Below are 13,551 nucleotides of genomic sequence, written 5' to 3'. Positions count from 1 at the left end.
CTATGAATCTCGAAGAACACCTTCACGCATCCTGCTTGCTCATGGTCCACGTGGTCAAAATCGTTTGCCCTCCAAAGAGCTTAATGAAGTCAACCACACCTCGCTTCATCTCGCACCTTCACCAGTTCACCCCCCTCACCGATAATTTTTACAGACGATATATGTTATTTTAGTTGTCTCTAAAAATTAATGAACAAATTCAGTTGTATTTTATGTAAAATCATTTACGCAGGTAGTTGGTTTAACCATACCGTTAGTGTAAATACACTACCGGAAACAGTATAATTGCCGAGTGCACGAGGGTTTGCCGAGTGCATTCCATCGGGCACTCGGCAAATATCTTATTTGCCGAGTGTTTTGAATTCACCACTCGGCAAAGCCCAACTTTGCCGAGTGCCTAATAAAAAACACTCGGCAAAGTACAGGCACGTGCGCTGGGCGTGCGGCGGCCGTGTGACGGCTGTTGGGTGCGCCGCCCTGCCGTTAGAAGTTTGTCGAGTGTTCGTTAGAGACACTCGGCAAAGACAAGGTTTGCCGAGTGTTTTTTATTGGCATTCGGCAAAATAATAAAATTTTTTTCTTTCCTGCCCTCCAAACTTTTTCTATTCTCCACATACAACATGTGGTACTACGTGTTAAAATTTGGTATATTTCTCGATCTGTTTGCTATATTAAATTAATTTATTGTATTTAGAGGAATTTTTTGGTTTAAGTCAAATTTGAACCGCAAGTGATTCAAATAATGGAATAAATTGAGTTGAGAAATCATATTCATGTTATTGAGTCCATTTGGGGCCTTACTCGGGAAATGAAAAGAAATTTCGAACATTTTATTCAGGAAACATAACCATGAACGTGTGGCCGAATGATTTTTAAATTCTAAAAAAAGCAAATGAAGTCGGAAAATGACGAGATTTGTCAAGATCTCCTGATATCATACGTGGAGACTGTGGAAAAAAATTGAGAAGGTTTCGCACAATTTGTCACGTACGACGCTTATAAACTGAAGCATCTCCGAAGAAGAATCGTAGTGTTGAGAAGGATCCGGTAAGATTTGGAGTCAAAGTGATAGTCGAATTGGGGTTTGACTTCAAAACTTTTTTATAGGCAATAGACAACATAGATTGGTTCACGTCAAATTTTGCTAATTTTTCGGATCCGTTTGATAATTTTAAATTATTAACTGTAATTATAGAATTTTAATTGATATAAATTGAATTTGAGCTATAACTGCATGAAATAATGAATTAATATTCGTAGAAAAATTAAATATGCATTGTTGAATGAATTTGACAAGGTATTTTCAAATTACATCGTAACAAATTTAGTAAAACACGTTATGAAGAAGGAGGACACTAGGCAACATACCCAAGCCGGCCTCACTTACCAGTACCGTACCAGTTGGAAATTGAAAAAAACAATCCGAGTGCCCGCAATCTGGCACTCGGCATACCTTTACTTTGTCGAGTGCCAAATCGCAGGCACTCGGCAAAGCCCTTTGGTTTTTACCCTATCCGGTCACACACTTACTCACACACTCACCCGCACACATACGCACCGCGCCGCCGGACCGCCACCCCCCACCCCCCACCCCCAACCCCGCGCCGCCGGGCCGCCACCCCGCGCCACCGGACCGCCCTCCGCCGCCGGGCCGCCACCCTCCACCGCCGGGAGCCCCCCCCCCCCCCCCCCCCCCGCCTTCCCGGCGCGCTAGCCCCTCCCAGCCCCCGGCGCGACGCTCCTCCTGGCCCCCGGCTCGACGCCCCTCCCGGTCCCCGGCGCGACGCCCCCTCCCGCCGCCGCACGGCGGCCCGTCCACTCGGCGCCCCTGCCTCCCTGCGTCCGCCGCCGGGTTGTCCCCCTCGCCTGGCCGCCCCCTCGCTGGGTAGCCCCCCGCAGCCGGCGCCCTCCCCCGGTCCAGTAAGCCCCCCCCCCCCCCCCCCCCCCCCCCCCCCCCCCCCCCCCCCCCCCCCAGTTTCCTGTGCGTGGCGTGAAGCACCTCTTGTTGGTCGCGCCCTGTAGGCTCGGTCCTGGACAGCGGCGTACAGCAGTTCGTGTTCGATTTCATTTTCTCTCTATTTGTTGCTTGCTTTCTGGTTCGATTCCTCTCTCCCTCTCTTCGATCCGCACTGCAGGTAGGCATCGAGCAGAGCAGACCCTGCTTGCTTTCTCTGGCAGCCGAGCGCACCTGGCCGAGCAGTATCTGTAGTTGCAAACCAGCACCGACCGCTTCTGCACCGTGAGTGCGTGCACCGAGCTGTGCTTGCTCCTGGCCGTGCGTGGCCTTCTTGGTTCTTGTGCGTGCATCCGTTCTACATCTGGTTGGAGAGCAGCCCCTCCATCCGTGCCTGTCTTTGAGTCAGTTGATTTTGATTGTCAGAGAGCATGGTTCTTGCAGCCGTGAATTACTAAAGCTATCATTGAATAATCTTTGGAGTATTAAATTAGTTCTTGTCACTTGATATGGTATTCACGGTTGCGAGTTTAATTCCTTTTCTCTCTGTTTCGATCTCGGCGTTTGCAGAGCAGTGTCCGAGCATTCTTTCTCTCTGAACCGCAGTGCGTGTGCAGTTCCTACCTACGGTTGCTTTCTCTCTCTCTCTCTCCCAGAAATTCAGGTCCGAGCTCCTGGAATTTCCGGCCTGGCTAGCTGTTTGGTCCAGTAAGCCCCCGCAGCTTACTTTGGTCATGTGAATATTGAGTTAGCTGTGGTGACTTCGGCATTATACCTTGTTTTGTAATTGTTTATTGGTCCCCGAAATTTACTCTTTAGTTATAAGTAGCTGCTCAAGTGATTTATATATATGATTCTTTCATACTATTATCCCTTGCTCGTGCTTATAGCTATGCCACTCTCTCCTTTCGTCTCTTGAATTAGACGAATTGATCTTGACCGGGAACGTGCCTTACCTCATTCCATAATTTCCTATACGTGGCAAGACTCGAGCTGATAATTAAGAGTAGTTGGTGTGGAGCGGCACTAGTAACTGTTGTTGGATTGAAACTGGGGTTGGTTTGCCTTAGGCCTTGTAAAACGGTGGCGTAACAACATTTTTTTTTGGTTAGGACACTTACTAAAACATGAGCACTATTGCTATATCCGAAGTATCCTTTGTACTGCTCACATTTGGAATGCCCATTGCTTTCCTTGACAAATAACATGCCTAATATCCTATTTGATCATTGTATCCATTGATTTTAGTCATTATCCCTCTCTATCTCAATCTGATTAGCCAATTGGTCTTGGTTATCCATGCTTGGCTTCTTATGTTGATGCTCAATTTGATTACACTCCTTATCATATGAGTCCCACACAAAGTTGATAATAAAACTCTAGAGTTTTTCTAAACACTTCTTGCTTGAATCTTACAACATATCAACTTGCAGGTTTTTGTCGCCGCTCCCTGCCCCGCCCTGCCGTCTGGTTCCGCCTTGCCCTCCCGCCGCCCCACAACTTGCCGTCGTTTTTGCAAGGTATAAGATATGTATGTGGTTGTCGGCCATCGTGTCGTTTGTTGCCGAGTGTATGTGGTTGTCGGCCATCGTGCCATTTTATTTGTTGCAGGTTTTGGAAACCTCCCCGTGCAGGGGAGGTGCTGCCGAAATTTAGATTTGATATTATTATGTTCCTTTTATTGTAGGAGAGGCTATTGCAACGTCCTCGACTCGTCACTTTGCAGGACAGCAAGGTGAGGCATAAAAGACCCTTCTTTCCGTATCATGTTCGTATATCACGTAACTTAGCTAGGCGTCTCCCGTTCGAAAGAGATACGGTTGGAAATATGCAGATCTTTGCATATCTATAACTGTATCTGTTTCGAATTGTCCACATTTTTTGGACAGCCCGAGGATGTGTAGATGCGGTTAGTTTCTATGCTCTACTCCGATCCGTGAGAGTTTCGGTAGCATCTCCCTGTTGTTCTCCAGATACACAATCTCCCTTCAAGGACGTGTATTTGGAGAACAACGAGGAGGTGCTGCCGAAATTCTGTCTCGGATAGGAGTAGAGCATGAAAACTAACCCCATCTACACATCCTCAGGTGGGATTAGGACCTATCTTCACCTATTAGATAGTATAGGAACGTGTAGATGCAACATGATTTTTTATATTACTCACTGATATGCTAGAGGATGGATGACCGTGAATGGATGTACACGGACCGCTCTAGTCAGACTTCGTTGACCGATGAATGGATTGACAAGACCGATGCTTTCTTGGAACGGGCATTTGCAAGGGTTAAAGGAGCTAGTGTCACTTGGTGTCCCTGCAGCAAATGTGTAAACATGCGTCGGCAAACCAAGGTGGTCATGGGTAAACATCTTTGCAAGAATGGATTTACGGCAGACTATATCAGGTGGATCTACCATGGTGAAGCCGATCGTGGGAGAGACGAGGTCGTGAGACAATGCATCGAGGAATATGATGATGATGTCGGGGTTGGAGACATGTTAAATGACTATCATGAAGCACACTTCGATGAAGGACGTAGGGAGGAGGAGCCAGAGGCTACCGCAAAGGCGTATTACGACATGTTGTCTGCGGCACAGCAACCCCTTCATGGGCATTCTAAGGTTTCTCAACTGGATGCCATTGCACGCCTAATGGCCGTGAAGTCCCAGTTTAGCTTGAGTCGAGACGCCTTCGATGTTATCCTAACAGTTGTTGGCAGCCTGCTCTCGGATGGTCACATCTTGCCAAAGAGCATGTATGAGGCACAGAAACTCCTTCGTGCACTTAAAATGCCATATGAGCAGATACATGCTTGTCCAAAGGGATGCATATTATTTAGGAAAGATTATGCAAAAGAAAAGTACTGTGTGAAGTATGAATCGTCTAGGTTCCTAAAGGTAGACTCTGGTGATGGTCAGAAGAGGCAGCTCACAATCCCCATGAAGATCCTACGGTACCTTCCTTTCATACCGAGGATCCAACGACTTTACATGACTGAGGAATCCACAAAATAGACGACATGGCACAAAAACGGACGTCGATACAATCCTGAGAAGATGGTACACCCATCCGATGGTGAAGCCTGGACAAGGTTTGATGTGATTCATTGTGAGAAAGCTCTAGAGGCTCGTAATGTACGTGTTGTGCTGACAACAGATGGGTTCAATCCTTATGGAATGGCGGCTGCCCCGTACACCTATGGGCCCATGTTCATTATCCCCCTCAATCTCCCCCCTGGCGTCCTCTTTCAATGACAGAACATATTCTTGTCGTTGATAATTCCAAAACACCCGAGGAATAATATGAGTGTGTAAATGGAGCCTCTGATTGATGATTTGGTCTGTGCTTGGGAGGAAGGGGTATGGACATACGACCAAGCTACAAAGACAAACTTCAAAATGCATGTTTGGTACCAATACTCCCTACATGACTTGCCAGCATATGGGATTTTCTGCTGCTGGTGTGTTCACGGGAGGTTCCCATGCCTAGTATGCAAGGATTCTCAGAAGTTCATTTGGTTGACGAAGGGTGGCAGGTATTCTTCATTCAAAAAACATCGACAATTCCTCCCCCCTGACCATCCATTCAGACTAGACATCAAGAACTTTACGAAAGATGTCGTAGCTAAAGACCCTGCACAGCAGATGATGACAGGATCCGCGATTCGTGCTCAGTTAGACGCTCTCGAGGTCAATAAACAAGAAGGTGGTTTTGTGGGATATGGCGAGCAACATGCCTAGACTCAGAAGTCGTGCTTGTGGAACCTCCCCTATTTTGATGATCTTCTTATTCCACATAACAGTGATGTAATGCACACTGAAAAGAATATCGCCGAGGCAATATTTGGTACAATCATGGACATTCCTGATAAGACAAAGGATAACGTTAAGGCTAGAGTGGATCAAGCGAGGTTATGCGACAGACCAAAGCTAGACATGGCGCCTCCCAGAGCCGACAAGTCATGGAGAAAGCCTAAGGCCGTTTTCCACCTGACGAGGGCCCAAAGGAGGGAGGTACTAGAATGGTTCCAAACATTAATGTTTCCTGATGGGTATGCAGTGAATCTGAAGAGGGGAGTGAACTTAGCTACTATGCGAATCAACGGGCTCAAGAGTCATGATTACTACATATGGCTTGAGCGCCTACTTCCGATGATGGTTCGAGGCTATGTCCCTGAGCATGTCTAGCAGGTGCTAGCGGAGTTGAGCAATTTCTTCTGCCAGCTTTGTGCCAAGGAGTTATCTCGTACCGTGGTTGCAGAAATAGAAAGAATGGCGCCTGTGTTGCTCTGTAAGTTGGAGAAGATTTTTCCACTCGGCTTCTTCAATCCGATGCAGCATATGATTCTGCACCTCCCGTATGAAGCACGAATGGGGGCCTATGCAGGGCCGTTGGTGCTATTCAATTGAGAGATGTTAAAAGGTTCTTCGAACTAAATGTAAAAATAAATGCAAAATTGAAGCATCCATTGCAGAGGCATACATCCTGGAGGAGGTGTCAAACTTCACAGCAAAATACTATGCTGACAACCTTCCTAGCGTGCATAATCCACCCCCTCGTTACAGTTCCGGCGAAGATAAATCGAGCCTTAGCATTTTCCGAGGGCAACTCGGAAGTGCAAGTGGTGCAACCCACAAGACCTTGAAACATGAAGAGTGGCGCACTATCATGCTGTATGTGTTGACCAACCTATTCGAAGTGGAGCCGTACATGCTGTAAGTTCTCAACAAACTTGTTCTCAAGTAGTCACTATTCTATGTCCAACTCTCATGTTTCTCGTTGGTACAGGGAATTTCATCGTCAATTCTGGCGTGAATCAAGGGAACCTACCCCGCAGGAAGCTGAGACCCTTCTCAGAGAGGGTGCAGGAAATAGAATGCCCAATTTCATTTCTTGGTTCAAACAGAAGGTACATTTTAATTTAGCTCGTACTTAGTTTGACATTACAAGTTGCTCGTACATGCGAATAATATAACGAACCACCCTGCTTGAACTTGCAGGGCCAAACTGATGCGTCTATGAGTGCCGAGTTGAGATAGGTTGCCGATGGCTATGCCTATAGGGTCAGGTCATTTACTGGTTATGACGTGAATGGATATCACTTTCCCACAACAAGCCATGAGCAGAATCGGCCCAATCGAAGAACCACAAATACCAGAGTTTTTACTTCAGGCTTTGATGGGGTCGAGTACTACGGAAGAATTGAAGAAATATATGAACTCATGTTTCATGGTTGCAAACCTCTTAATCCAGTTATATTCAAATGCCGTTGGTTTGATTGATCAGTAGTGAGACGGACCCCTAATCTTGGGCTAGTCGAAATTCGACAATCATCCGTCTTACCAGGAGACGATGTCTATATTATGGCTCAACAGGCCACGCAAGTTTATTATCTCTCATACCCGTGCCAAACCGACGACCGTCTTAAGGGTTGGGATGTTGTGTACAAGGTATCGCCACATGGTAAACTACCTATACCAAACAATGAAGATTACAACATAGACCCCAACACATATGACGGAGAGTTCTTCCAAGAAGATGGGCTCGAAAGGAGTTTTGAGATAGACTTAACCGAAGCGATTAGAATGGAAGTAGACAATGAAAGGGTTGCTGATGAGGACACTGGAGATGAGGTTTAGAATGTGAAAGACTTAGAATTACTTCAGCGATTACATTTAGGCAATGACAGTGATGATGACATTCCTCCTTCGGAGCACAGGCATGATTATATCGACACGCGTGATAGTGATGATGAGACTTATGATCCAGCTAATCCCGATCATGATGATTATTTCTAATACATGTATGAGCTGAACTAATTTATTTATTATTTGTCATACCATGTTATTTTTGAAGTATGTTTAGTTTATTTTGCATATCTTACTAAGTATTATCTGTGCTGATTGGTTTACTCTTTTCAATTGCAGGTGATTGAACAATGGTGGGCAGTACGAGGAAGATCGCGGCGCTTTACGGAAAATTCAAAGCTACAGCTTCAGGGTCAGCTCTAGGGAAAGGTCAAGGGAGGGGTTGAGGCAGGGCTTGAGGGAAGGGTAAAGGGGCGAGGCCCCTGTCGCCTATAGCTCCCTCGTCGTCGTCTAAGGAGGAGGAGGTACCTTCCGCGCACGCCACTAGTGATGAGGAGGAGGTACCTTCCGCGCACGCCTCTGGTGACGAGGAGGAGGTACAGGAGGAGCAAGAGCAGGTGGAGGAGGAGGCAGTTGGTTCCCAGGCCTGGTTGCAAGGTCCCTCGACCCTCCCGAGGCGACCGATACCTCTTGAGAGACGCCCGATGATTTGACCCTCTAGGAAAAGTAAATAACTTTAGATGTTCTCAATAATTTTTCATTTGATATGTTGAAAATTACAATGGAAACTAATAATTTATCTTAATCACTTGGGCAGGGGTTGGATTAAGGTCAGTGAGGGTGATCACAACCGCAAGGTCAACGGGATCCTTGGCCTTTTGTGCAGGCTACACTTCCCTGGCTTAGTGTAGTTCGGCGAAGAGCAGGTGCCGGCCTACACGTGGGACCACTACATCGCCGCCCGTGACGCCGCTGATCGTGACGGCAGGGTATTCCCCAACAAGGCGGAGTGGGTGAAGGGCGAGCTATGGGTAAGTATTCCTCGCACTATATTGCTCAATCCATCACATTCACTGGACATTCTTGAAGTAATGACTGTATACATCACGTTTATATGCAGGACTTCTATAGATGCCAGGAGGGGTACGAGGCCAAGGCGACCTCCATCTCTGAAGAAGCAGCCAAGAAGCTCGGGAAGGACATGCACTATGAGGCGCGCGTCCAGGCCATCATCGACTACTATGCTCAATACAGAGGGATGAATGATGTAGACTAGGCCCGATCTTCCGAAAGGTATGATAGCGTCGATTGGTGGAGACTCGACGTTCACGATCTAGGCTTCGAACCAAGACTGATTTGGACCCCCGCAACCATTACACCACTGCTCCGTTGGTTATCAACCACGCGAACGCGATTGACCTCGCCGAGAAGGCTTACCTGCAAGCGAATCGAGAACACAAGCAAGAACGAGATGAACGCAATCTGAAATTGCAAATAAATATGAGGCTTAAGATAACGAAAAGGAGTTCAAGTCTATATTCAAAAGGACTAATCGCCACAGGCGAACAAGATCAAGAACTAGGGCCCTGGTTCACAGCAAGCAGCCTTGGCGGCACAGTTGCAGCAAAATGATGTCTGTTTCACGAAGAAATCAAGAACTAAACAAAACCCAAACCCTAAGGAGAGCGACGACTGCTAATTATAGAGTCTTGGGCGTCACCCCCCTGGACGCGCCCCCTAATGGGCCCAAACACGATACACGGTCCAACGGACCAAAATATGGTGTCGCAGCACCCTGACAGATTCTGGACGCTGACTTGTTTTGATGATTACTGTTGATTCTGAAGAGCTTTTGATGTGAGACCACTTGGATTGGCTTCCTTATCAAATTATCTTTCCATCCATATGTGGATCATAGAAAACCGAGTCCGGATGCGTCTTGGGTGACCAGTTTAAGGCAGACTGGTCCTGGAACCCGAGATGGACTCGAACTTGATTTGGGCCTCCACCTTGGTGACTCGAATCGGATGAGCTTTGGCCCTCCTTCTCGGTTAGGACACCCTCGCTGATCTCCTTGGTCTCCATATGGTTTTCCAAGCATGGTCATATGTATGGAGGTCATGTCCTCATCATCCTCCCTTTCTTGACGAAAAGCCGTCCTCGGCGACGATTTTGTTTAAAGTCGATCCTGCATAACATGAGGACAAACAAGGTTTCCAAAATAATGGGAATGGGCAATGTTGTGAGAAAGAATATGACCACATGTCCAGGTTTGTAGCATGTCTTGTCCTACAGACATGTAGTCTGCTCGATTGAAATACACATGATCCTTGCCAATACTATCCTGCAAAAGATTAGTACTAACAAGAAACATATGCTCCCTTTCTTTGGATTCCACTTGTGTTTGAAAAGCAAAACTAGAGGAATATGGCATAACAACAGTGTTGATTTTACTATCCTTGAGTTGATCATTACTTTGCACAACAAAAGAAGAATTCGGATTTGTACAAATGTGAACTCGTTGTATCAAATATTGCCCTTTGTTATTATATTTACCAAAAACATGATATGTATGTCTAGAGAACCATGGCAAATCAACATATGCATAAAGTTTCTCCTCTAAAGAACTAAGACTACACGGAACATGAAATTCAATATAACCCAAAGTATTTAAAGAAGACAACAATTTCAGCTCATCAACTTCACTAGCATTATGAATAACAAGTCTATTTTCAGCACAAGTGCTCGATTTCAGCACACATATAGCATGATCATTCTTCAATGATTGCATGGGTATAACATAAATATCATCATGCAAGTCATCTTCATCACAAGAAACATCAAGCAAATCATCTTGTGACAAAGGTAAATCAAGCGAAGGCTCCACTAAAATTTGCTCTATCATAGCATGATTGGTGGAAAAATTCAGCACATCAAGAGAACTCTCACCTTCCGTGAGTTTAGCATCGTGGGCATTACCTTTGCTCTCATGTTCAGCAGGAGTAATAGTTGATGGTTCTGAATTTTCACATGAGGCTGTGGGCATCTTCTTTTCTGTCACGTCATCCTCGCTCTTTTGTACATTGTCCTGCAAAAGGTTAGGCATAGCAGGAGGAATAACAAGGGATTGATCTAGTTGATGCACCTCATCATTTGAATTAATTACAAGAGATGGACTCAAACTTGATTTGGGCCTCCACCTTGGTGACTCGAACCGGATGAGCTTCGGCCCTCCTTCTCGGTTAGGACACCCTCGCTGATCTCCTTGGTCTCCATATGGTTCTCCAAGCATGGTCATATGTATGGAGGTCATGTCCTCATCAATGAAGGTTAAAAAAGAAGAGGCAAGAACAATGAACCTGACTCGGGAGCAATTCTTGAAGGTAAATATAGAACATTAATACTTACTTTTTATGAGATTAATTATGCTTAATTTCATTTTTTTCATATGTCATACACTTGATGACGTAGGTGCCTCCATACTGGTGTGCCCAGCATACCCGGTGCTGGGAATACATGGTGGACAAGTGGTTGGAGCCCGTGTGGGTGGAGACGCACAACGCTTGCCGGGTATGGCGTTTGCTGATGCCACGTGCATCACACCATCAAGGCAGCCTGAGCCTCGACGAATACAGGGAAAAATGGGTACGCGAATTCATTTCTTTATTCTAACGCTCAATTCTGCATAATTTCTAATCATTTTGCATTTTTGCCGCAGTCGTCGTCACATGATGGCCAGCCTTGCTCCTAGTTCAAGGCATGGGTTCTGTCAAAAAAGGGCAAGGCGACGACAAACATCGACTTCAACCCGGAGGACCCGCCCGAGGCGTATAGCGATCCTAGCATCCACAACCGCGTCGCTGAGTACATAGCGATGGCAAGGGTGGTTCATGGGTCAGAGTTCGATCCGAGCACCTAGGATCTTGATGGAGAAATCGTGATGAGGGTGGGAGGAGGCAAGAAGCATGGGCGGTACTGGATTGGCGACAGTACAATCGACACGGCCTCTACTCCCACTCTCTCCCAGATCCGAGCAAGGAGCACGAGCTCGAGCCCGGCGATACGCCCACGGCCAACCACTACACAGTTCCAGATGGAGGCTCTTCAGGTTGTTTCTGTTTTATTCATCGTTCATTGATTGTTACGTACTTTAGCTTTGCATTGTAACATTGGGATGAAATATTATAGGCCCGGGTGGAAGCAGAAACGAAGCAACGGGAGGAGATGAAGGCGATGATGGAGGAGATGATTCAACAGAGGGTGGCGGCCGAGCGGCAGAACATGGAGGAAGAACAATGGCTGACGATGGAGCATATGATTTAGCAGAGGATAGAGGCCGAGCGGCAGAGGATAAAGGAAGAAAATCGGTTGAGGATGGACCAAATGTTCCAATACATGCAGAATTTAGCATCGAGTATGGGTCAAGCTTTGCCACCGCCACCGATATTATTCCCTCCACCTTAGTCACCCACAACTACTGTGAGTCACTTGACACCTTATACTGGAGCAGTTTTTACCATATCCCTTTCTCACTGGACCAAGCAATTTATGAACTCATTACACAGTACTCATCAGGTAGTTGGTTTGTTCTACTTACGCACCATATAAAAAGTTAGTTAAGTATAATCAGATAAGAATTTTGGAGTACTAAAATGTAAACTGAGCCAATTAAGTATAACTAAATTCCCGAGAATCACATCTGCAAAAGGTTGCAGTTTAGTATGGCGCCACTTGGAAAAATAAAAATTGTAAGAAACGTATAGCTATATTGTTTGTGGTAATGTGTGATTCTGCTAAATTGGTGTCGTCTGTGCATGCATTGAAAAACTGGACCTCCTGGTCTCACGCATCTGATGGCGGTCAATGATGGATCTTTGCAGTGTGGTGTGCATGTGTGTTTGCGATCATGGTTTTAGTGGGGCTAGAGATGAACGAGAATTGTGGAAATTTGGAGGTTGGGGTGCTGCATGCTTGCTCATCATCACACAAAAGCATGATCCAAATGGAATGCATGCTAGCTTTGCTAGAAGCTGGACCAGCTAGCTAGCTATGCTGATATAGCTCATGAGTCATGATGTAAGAGTCAATGCTAGCTTTTCATCATTTAGTGAAGGTGTATAATGTTTGGATGCCCGAAATGTAGAGGTCAGATCTTTTGCATGGCAAGTAGCATAGCACAGGAAGGATAGATCATGCATTTAACTATACAATATGTATGGTAACTAAGCTAATGTACATATACTTCAGAGGACTACAAATTATCTGATCCTTGTTATAGTTTATAGCTTTTGACCAGTTTGGAAATACTTTAATGACTTTAAAATCTTACAATAATGTTCTTCAGTCACTAATTGATCATGTCATGTGGACAAAGTTTACAGACACGCGGCACTGTTGTTTGACAATTTTCTAATAATATGGTGACTAATTAACTGACTATATATATAGTGAACAAGCGAACGTGTTGGTAAAAATTAATAAAAATAATGGTATATCCTATATGTTTCAGCCTTTTATATCTTTAGGTGATTGTCGATGATTTCCTGTGCCTGTGACCTGATGAGTGCATGCTCTTCTAGTTTCCAACTATCATGGACATGAAATTTAGCATGCAAAAGTGAGAAAGCAATTCTACCAGTTAGATCAAAATGACTGGTTCATAAGCGGTGCAAGATTCATGGCGTGGCTTCTCAAGCTTATTAGTATTTTACTGTATTTGTTTCTTACCTCAAATAATTAGTGCATACCTGCATATAGGTAGATGTGTCGGAGGGGTGATCCAGATGGCTCAGTTAATGTGGTGAAGCCAATTGAATCTATTATCATGTTGAATTTAACAAAAATATATATGTTTTATTGTCAGTAAACATTGCTAGAGTTGTTAGAACTAACACTACTACAGAATGGACTTGTTGTCCCGGGCGGTAACGGCCTTTAGTCCCGGTTACCGCGCCGGGACAACGATCCCGGGACTAAAGGTGGAACCTTCAGTCCCGGGTCATCGAGCCGGG

General features: G+C 45.5%; 1 long non-coding RNA gene across 1 annotated transcript; it reads left to right on the top strand.

Moving 5' to 3' along the window:
* The first annotated feature begins 3,431 nt into the window (after window positions 1–3,431).
* On the top strand, window positions 3,432–9,015 carry LOC136485975 (uncharacterized). The gene is made up of 5 exons (XR_010766623.1): window positions 3,432–3,474; window positions 3,642–3,689; window positions 7,880–8,266; window positions 8,358–8,571; window positions 8,661–9,015. It is a non-coding gene; the product is annotated as an uncharacterized lncRNA (long non-coding RNA).
* Window positions 9,016–13,551: the final 4,536 nt, after the last annotated feature.

This window comes from Miscanthus floridulus, chromosome 10 (assembly GCF_019320115.1).
Source record: "Miscanthus floridulus cultivar M001 chromosome 10, ASM1932011v1, whole genome shotgun sequence".
In the NCBI taxonomy this organism is placed as follows: Eukaryota; Viridiplantae; Streptophyta; class Magnoliopsida; order Poales; family Poaceae; genus Miscanthus; species Miscanthus floridulus.
Note: the sequence above shows the minus strand (reverse complement) of the source record. Positions and strands in the feature narration are given on the sequence as shown.